Source organism: Triticum aestivum, chromosome 6A, assembly GCF_018294505.1.
Source record: "Triticum aestivum cultivar Chinese Spring chromosome 6A, IWGSC CS RefSeq v2.1, whole genome shotgun sequence".
NCBI classification, from domain to species: Eukaryota; Viridiplantae; Streptophyta; class Magnoliopsida; order Poales; family Poaceae; genus Triticum; species Triticum aestivum.
In genome coordinates, this window is record NC_057809.1 from 417,457,986 (window position 1) to 417,467,330 (window position 9,345).

At 45.0% G+C, this 9,345-nt stretch overlaps 1 long non-coding RNA gene across 1 annotated transcript; it reads right to left on the reverse strand.

Moving 5' to 3' along the window:
* Positions 1 to 1,269: 1,269 nt before the first annotated feature.
* LOC123130684 (uncharacterized) lies at positions 1,270 to 3,048 on the reverse strand. Its single transcript, XR_006463980.1, has 3 exons — positions 2,831 to 3,048; positions 2,152 to 2,705; positions 1,270 to 1,358 (listed from the first exon to the last, which is right to left on the reverse strand). It is a non-coding gene; the product is annotated as an uncharacterized lncRNA (long non-coding RNA).
* Between the last annotated feature and the right edge of the window lie 6,297 nt (positions 3,049 to 9,345).

The following is a 9,345-nucleotide window of genomic DNA, read 5'->3' on the forward strand; positions in this document are numbered from 1 at the left end:
TACACGGTATCCTCGGCACCTGCAAGCTGGTTTTGGAAGTATCTATGAGTCACGAGGACTCAACAATCTCACACCCTCGCGATCAAGACTATTTAAGCTTATAGGAAGGGTAAAAGGTATGAGGAGGAGCTGCAGCAAGCGACTAGCATATATGGTGGCTAACATACGCAAATGAGAGCGAGAAGAGAAGGCAAAGGCACGGTCGAGAAACTATGATCAAGAAGTGATCCTATAACAACCTACGTCAAACATAACTCCAACACCATGTTCACTTCCCGGACTCCACCGTGAAGAGACCATCACGGTTACAAACGCGGTTGATGCGTTTTATTTAAGTTAGGGTTTAGGTTTTCTACAACCGGACATTAACAAATTCCCATCTGCCCATAATCGTAGGCACGGCTTTCGAAAGTTCAATCCCTACAGGGATGTCCCGACTTAGCCCATCACAAGCTCTCACGGTCAACAAAGGATATTCCTTCTCTCAAGACAATCCGATCAGACTCGGCATCCCGGTTACAAGACATCCTCGACAATGGTAAAACAAGTCCAGCAAAGCCGCCCGAATGTGCCGACAAATCCCGATAGGAGCTGCACATATCTCGTTCTCACGGCACACTCAGATGAGACATCCTACGAGTAAAACCAACCATCAAGTTGCCCAAAGGTGGCCCCGCAGTCTACTCGGTTTGGACCAACACTCAGAGGAGCACTGGCCCGGGGGGGGTTAAAATAAGATGACCCTCGGGAGCGCGACTCCTAAGGGAAATGTAGGTGGTGGTGAGGCAAATGGTAAAACCAAGGTTGGGCCTTGTTGGAGGAGTTTTATTCAAAGCGAACTGTCAAGGGGTTCCCATTATAACCCAACCGTGTAAGGAACGCAAAATCCGGGAACATAATACCGACATGACAGAAACTAGGGCGGCAAGAGTGGAATAAAACACCAGGCATAAGGCCGAGCCTTCCACCCTTTACCAAGTATATAGATGCATTAATTAAATAAGAGATATTGTGATATCCCAACAAGTCCATGTTCCAACAAGGAACAAACTTCATCTTCACCTACAATTAACAACGCTATAAGAGGGGCTGAGCAAAGCGGTAACATAGCCAAACAACGGTTTGCTAGGACAAGGTGGGTTAGAGGCTTGACATGGCAATATGGGAGGCATGATAAGCAAGTGGTAGGTACTGTAGCATAGGCATAGAAAAAGAGCGAGCAACTAGCAAGCAAAGATAGAAGTGATTTCGAGGGTATGGTCATCTTGCCTGAGATCCCCCAAGGAGGAAGAACGAGTCCATGAAGAAGATAAACAGACGTAGTCGAACGAATCCTCACAAATGCGACGTTATCGGAACTAACCCGAAGAAGCAACACCGGAAAGAAGCAAACAACATAGTAAACAACCATCACATAGACATGGCATGATGCACAATCAAGAATGATGCATGTCCGGTTTAATGAAGAATGGCATGGCAAAGTGCACAAACAACCCTACAAATTAAGTGGAGCTCAACATGCAACTCCGTTGCATATTGACGAAACACCACGTGACTTATTTAGTTCGATCTTGTTTATGTACCCAACAATATTAAATGTTGTTAAACATGGCAAGAGGGTGAAGCAAAGTAAAACTACCTATCTAGACAAGTTTAAATGAGGCCGAAAACAACGAACAACAATTCCGGTAAATCCCCATATGCATATTTTAGGTTTGGTACTGTTCTGCCCTAAACCATATTTTATAGTTGTTAAACATGCAAAGTAAAGCCACCATGTCAAACTATGCATTTTTCTACCCCATTTACATATAAAGTTTATTTAAAACCAAGCTACGGTTATTTAGTTATGAAATAAATCATTTTAGCATGTCATTTAAGCAAATTTAAACAAACAGCTTTTTAAACATTTTAAACATGATTGAAAGTGGCCAATTATTAATCTACACATAATTTTAAGGAAGTTTCATATATAAAACATTTCAATCCGATGCACGGTTGTGGAATTATTAAATGCATGATCAACAAGGGCTTTTCTGTAAAAACAACAATCCTATGGAAATTAGATAAATTCGCAGCAACGTAAAAAAACACTACGGGCCGAATCTTCCTGGCCCACATGAACAGGGGAGGTGCTGGGTGCGTTCTCACCCATGGGCTTGGCCCGCTGGTGAAGAGGAAGGCCAACGAGGGCGGCGCGGATTCGGCCCGACTGGGCCTGGCTGGATCTGGGCTGGGGCGACGCTGCGGAGCTGGGCCGTCCCTTGGGCTGGAGCTGGGCCTCGAGGCACGGTCAACGAAGGCGAAGGAAGGGCGCGTTCGCTCGTGGTTGTGGCCGGTTCGGTCAAACAGGGCCATGGCTGCCTTGTTCGTCTGCTCGAAACAGGGGAAGCAGGGCGCGATGGCGGAGCTTGGCGAAGGCGCAGCGTCGCGCGATTGAAGCGGCGGCGGCTTGATGCGAGGGATCTCCGGCGGCCGGACTTGAGGAGCTCGGGCAAGAGAAGCAGCACAGGGGAGGCAGCAGCGTTGTTGCCGGGGAGCGGCGAAGGTGAACTTGGCGCCGTGAGGCGACCTCTGGCGATGCAGCAACGCAGGCAGAGGCGCGGGAAACGTCAAGGATGCGCGGATTCGGGGCCGAGGCCGGAGGAACGATCCCGGTGACGACGGAGCTTCCGCGGGCGACCATGACATCTCCCACTCGTTCCCTGCGCAGAGACGGAGAGGGTGAGGCGAGCGGGATGAGAGATCTCTTGAGAGAGAGAGCATTGCAGGGGAGCAGGAAGCAACATAGGGGAGGATGGACAAGAGTGGGACGAGGCCGGTGCCTTACGGGCTGTCCGGGGACGAGGAGGCACGTCCTTGGGCGGCTGCGGAGAGAGTGCAGGCAGAGGAACTTGGGAGCGACGACCAGGGTCTCGGGCGGAGGATGGTGGTAGGTTGTTGTGATTAGGCGGCGCTGAAAACCAGGGAAGTGGTCGGGGGGATTAAATCGGGAGGAGATCCCGAGGGGAAGCGAGAGAGTGGCGGCGGTGGCTGCGGGAAAGGATGGATGGGACGGCTAGGTTTTAGGGTTAGGTAGGCTGAATATATAGTGGTGAATCTTGGTTAGGTGCAACTGGTCCCTTCGATCTTAAACGGACGGTCGCGAAAAAAAATAGCTAGGGAGTCCAAATAAGAAAATGGTGACGTTTTGTAGACGTTTGGGGATTATCCGGACAGAACGGTGACGACTCCCCGGGTCGGGTTCGGGACAACTTTCGGACGCGCGCGAGGGGGGACGCGGGCTGACGAGAGAGGTTAGGTTGGGCCTGGCTGTAGGTAGTGGACTGTGTAGACGGTCGCGAGCTGAGAGAGAGAGAGAGAGAGAGAGAGAGAGAGAGAGAGAGAGACCCGGCAACTGTTACCGGAGACCAAAAACGTCCGACGTTTTGACCGACTATAATGTCGCTATAGTTATCCGTTAGGGCGTCAAACGGACTCTGAATGCGATGAAACTTGGCAGGCGGCCTACCTACAACATAACAACACCGCATGCCAACTTTCAACCCATTCCAAGAACATTTTCCGGCCACTTATAAAATACTATTTCGGACATGCCGCGGGCGCGTGCAAGTGTGTCTGGGCTCAGAACGGACAACAGAGAGAACCGGAAGACCCAGACGGATGCAAGTTTTGAAAACATGATGATGCAATGCACATGATGGCATGATAAGATGCAACACGCAAGCAAATGACATGGCAACGATGGCGAATAATTGGAAGACACCTGGCGCAACGGTCTCGGGGCGTCACAACACTCCACCACTACGAGAGGATCTCGACCCGAGATCCTAGGGATGGCACCGGAGGGAAAAGGAAGAGGAAGAGGTGAGGTAAAACTAAGTTGCTTCTTGGACAAACGGGTGAAACCACGAACCTTGAGAGGTTGAACAAATGGAAAGAAAGAATACAACTGAGATGAACAAAGTTGAAACCCTCCGTTAGAAAAGAGGAACAAGGAGCATTACAAGAACCTTGTAGGATGAAAGGCACGAAACAAGAGCTTAACGAACCAAAGAGAATACGCAACCACCGGTATATTGTGATAGCCAGGGAACAAGAATGATAGAATTTGGACAGCACTCCGGTAGACAAGAGAAGGTAAACTTGATAAGATGAAAAGAACTTGAAAGAGATCACAACACTCCGGTTAAAAGGATAAGCACGAGAAAAACACGATCCTTAATTCGAGATGATGAGTGAAGAGAGCAACATCACAATGCCTCTGGAAGAAAGAATAGAAGATGGATCATTGGAATAAGAATGGAGAAGAAAATGCCAACTTCTGCCACAAATGATCTTGGAAAGTGCCCTTCCAAGAAGGTTAGAATGGAGTTGTTGGAAAACCACAACGAAAAGAATAAGTTTGTAGTGGGCTTATGGAAAAACATCTCAAAATCACGAGGTGAAATTCTGCCACTACCAGAAACGATAGATTGGATTGATATCAACAAGGAGATGAGAAGCTTATATCACTGGAAGGATAAATGAAGAAATTGGGTCATATATAAGCACCATAAATAGCAACAATCCTTAGGGAAGACTTTAGGTGAAATATAACCCAAGATAACTCCAATGACGAGATTAATGGATTTAAAATTTCTCATTCTTAACAACATGTGAATCATGAAATATGAACTCAAATTATCAAGAATGACATAATACCACCTCCAATGATACGGAAGAAAGAATTGCACTCCGGAATGCAAGATGAAGAATACTTGAGCTCCTCTGAAAAGAATGTTGATGAACACTTCGAGAAGGAATTAAATGTTTGATGAACCATCATGTAGAACCTCCATGAAGAACTTCGTTAAACAAAAGAATGATCAAACGGAAGGAAAGAGAAGGTGAAAACACAAGGTGAATCCTTGTACCAATTTAGACGAATCTCCATGGTGAAATAATTGAAAAAGGTTGGGACTCCGGGAAAAAGAGAAGATGAAACAATTGAAATCAAGATTTGATGAGCCTCCGGAATAGGGAATTAAACACTTGGGTGAAACATGAATAAGAATTACGTTATGCTTATCCTTCACCAATTTAAATTGATGACAAGCAATGGATTTTTGCATACTACTTATTCTTGTTGAAAAAAGATTAATAGAGGTATAGCATAAATTTGAGAAAGTCTTCAAGAAACCAGCGGTAGGATTGGAAAGAACGAGTGACTTGATACGGTAACGAAAGAAGAGATCTCTTGAACGAACCACCGTAAGAAATTGAAAAAGAATGAAGTAAAGGGATGAATCACCGGGTAAGAATTGTGAAACGAACGAAGATACTCGAGACAATCTAGATACATGAGAACGAAGGGATCACGAACTGATTAGAGATCACTTAAACGATGCACCGGTAAGATTGGAGAATGATAACTGACAGCTGAGAATGACTAAACCTGAATTGATGGACTCCGGATAACAAACTGAGAAGACTCTTGAATTGCTTTGGATGGGTGAAAAGAATTGTCACAATTGAAAACAATTATGAGAGGATATCATGAAGCTAGAACCATGAATCTTTGATAGAACGAAACAAGATTCAAGGGAAAACTCTTATTCGGTCTTCAAAAGCAGAGAATGACGATGGGAAACACCACCATGAATTGTTGAGGCACTCCGGAATTAAAATTGGAAAGGTTGAGCCAACAATGAAAAGAATTTGAAAAGTCTTGGAGAAATACATATGACTAATGATAACCCATTCTTACGCCAAACTTGGAAAAGAATTTGATAATATCTCCGGGAAAATTAGAAGAGTCAGGTAAGATCCTGGAAAAAGACCTGTGGGTTAGGGCCCACTGAAAAGATACACCGTTGAACGGTTACTTGAAAAGAGAGATTGCACCGGTTGAATTAAATGACTTGAATGAGATAACATCCTCGAAAGAGCTTGAACGAATGCAGGGTGGAAACACGAATCTACGAGATATCCTCAGCACTCCGGAACAATTGAATAGCGAGAAGTGGATAGTTGAGAGGTGCACCGGCAAAAGAAGACATTTGAAAAGAGGAGAGGATAATCTTGACAAAGCTTTAATTGAAACCACCGGAGAAGAAAAGAATGAAGAATAATGAATTTGAAGCTCTGCTAGAATCTTTCCGATAATCATCGGATAAGGATATTAACGGAAAATAATGGAGAGACTTCACATCAATAAGATGGATATTTGATTAAGAAATCTGAGTCCTTGGAGAAAACAAGGGTGGGAGGGCGGGAAAACAAAGGCAACTTGGAGACGGATGAAACAAACACCGTTGAGAAGAACTGAGGTTGGATCTTGCAAATGTTGAAATGATCGGATCCACTTGAAGAGAAACACGTTGGTTGAAAAGGATTGACAAAACAATCTCGATGATCAAGAAGGACTAGTATTCACATAGAAATATGAGAACACTGCTTGGGAAAGGTATGGAATCAACATTTGACTTCGAAGCAACTCGAATACCACAATCAAAACAAAAAAAGGATTGGCTTGCAGAATAAGCCGGAACAAACATATGATAGAGATTTCGTCCGAAGTTTTCGTGGTGGGGCCTACACGGGCTCGATCGTACAGCACCATCATGTACAAGGCAGTGCACATGACATATGAAGCGTCCCCGAGTCAGCATAGCCAAGGACTCTTTAAGACACAACGAGACCACTGTAAAACCAACCGTGGATAGGTGGACCACTAGACGTCGAACCCCAATTTCATATCGTACCTCTGTCGGAAAGATATCCTAGGAGCTACTTGAATTCCCACTTGTAAACTCCCGAAACTTTCTGGTTATGCAATCAGGTGTTGGGGATACAGGGGAAGCATAATATCTCACCCAAAACTACACAAATCCTACATCCAGTTGTATCCATCCTTCAACACATAACCAAGAAACCTTCGGAAATCGTTTACCTCAACCTTCGAAAAGCATCCGTTATACGAGTTATGGAAATACTCCCGAACTCCCGCCTTAGTACTGGGTGGCGTCGAGGTTATCTCACCAACAACTGCATAAAAAAGATTTTCGATGTTGGCGAAACTCAGGTATTCCAGAATGCAACGATAAAATTGTGGCGACAACACCTTGGAGCTCAACTCCCCGGGACACTGCCACAACCCCTAAATGTCAGGAGGCACCAAGAACAATGTTCTCGTCACAAAACCATCGAAACGATTCCAAGATACCCGCGTGATCCTAAAAAAAATTTAGTGAAATTTGAGAAGAGAAGAGTCAAAACTCTACGTCAGGATGCCTCACCAGAGCGACGAAGGGACTGAGGAGTAAAAAGAATCCTACTCTCTAATATATATATATAATCCTAAGAGACTCAAAACATTTTTCTAGACTCAACAACGCCAGCGATTCGATCAAGCAGGGGGCTCCTAAGTCGGGGAGGGCTCTGATACCAACTTGTAACGCCCACGATGCGGCTATATCTCCCACGTGTCAGAGCAAGACTTAGAGGCATAACCGCATTGTAAGCAATGTCGCAAGAGAGGTAATCTTCACACAACCCATGTAATACATAAGGGAAAGAGATACATAGTTGGCTTACAATCGCCACTTCACACAATACATGAATAAAGCATTACATTGATACATCTCCGCCGTATCTATAATTTTTGATTGTTCCATGCCAATTCAACTTTCATATACTTTTTGGCAACTTTTTATACTATTTTTGGGACTAACATATTGATCCAGTGCCCAGTGCCAGTTTCTGTTTGTTGCATGTTTTTTGTTTCGCAGAAAACCCATACCAAACGGAGTCCAAACAGAATAAAAACTGACGGGGATTTATTTTGGAATATTTATGAATTTTGGGAAGAGGAATCATCGGTATACGGTGCCCGAGGGGGCAGGAGGTAGAGTGGCGCGCCCCAGGGTGTCAGGCACGCCCTGACCCTTGTGGCCACCCCGTAAGGCAGTTGGAGCCCTTCTTTCGCCGCAAGAAAGCTAATTTCTGGATAGAGATCGTGTTAAAATTTCAGACCAATCGGAGTTACGGATCTCCGGGAATATAAGAAACGGTGAAAGGGAAGAATCTAAGAACGCGGAAATAGAGAGAGACAGAGAGACAGATCCAATCTCGGAGGGGCTCTCGCCCCTCCCGTGACATGGACGCCATGGACCAGAGGGGAAACCCTTCTCCCATCTAGGGAGGAGGTCAAGGAAGAAGAAGAAGGAGGGGGCTCTCTCCCCCTCGCTTCCGGTGGCACCGGAGTGCCACCGGGGGCCATCATCATCACCGCAATCTACACCAACACCTCCACCATCTTCAGCAACATCTCCATCACCTTCCCCCCTCTATCTACAGCGGTCCACTCTCCCGCAACCCGCTGTACCCTCTACTTGAACATGGTGCTTTATGCTTCATATTATTATCCAATGATGTGTTGCCATCCTATGTTGTCTGAGTAGATTTTTGTTGTCCTATCGGTGGTTGATGAATTGCTATGATTGATTTAATTTGCTTGTGGTTATGTTGCTGTCCTTTGGTTCCCATCATATGATTGCGCGTGTGGATCACACCCTAGGGTGAGTTGTATGTTGATAGGACTATGTATTGGAGGGCAAGAGTGACAGAAGCTTCAACCTAGCATAGAAATTGATGCATACGGGATTGAAGGGGGACCAATTAATCTTAATGCTATGGTTGGGTTTTACCTTAATGAACGTTAGTAGTTGCGGACGCTTGCTAATAGTTCCAATCATAAGTGCATAGAATTCCAAGTCAGGGATGACATGCTAGCAGTGGCCTCTCCCACATAATTCTTGCTATCGGTCTAGTAAAGTAGTCAATTGCTTAGGGGCAATTTCGCAACTCCTACCACCACTTTTCCACACTCGCTATATTTACTTTATTGTTTCTTTATCTAAAAATCCCCTACTTTTTATTTACGTACTCTTTATTATCTTGCAAACCTATCCAACAGCACCTACAAAGTACTTCTAGTTTCACACTTGTCCTAGGTAAAGCGAACGTCAAGCGTGCGTAGAGTTGTATCGGTGGTCGATAGAACTTGAGGGAATATTTATTCTACCTTTAGATCCTCTTTGGGTTCGACACTCTTACTTATCGAAAATTGTTGCGATCCCTTATACTTGTGGGTTATCAAGACCTTTTTCTGGCGCCGTTGCCGGGGAGCAATAGCGTGGGGTGAATATTCTCGTGTGTGCTTGTTTGCTTTATCACTAAGTAATTTTTATTTGTTGTTCTTAGTTGTTTCCTATCTTTAGTTATGGGTAGGAAACACAAAATACCAAAAAAATTAGTTGTACCTACTGAACCAATGGTTGAAGAACCAATCAAAATCTATCA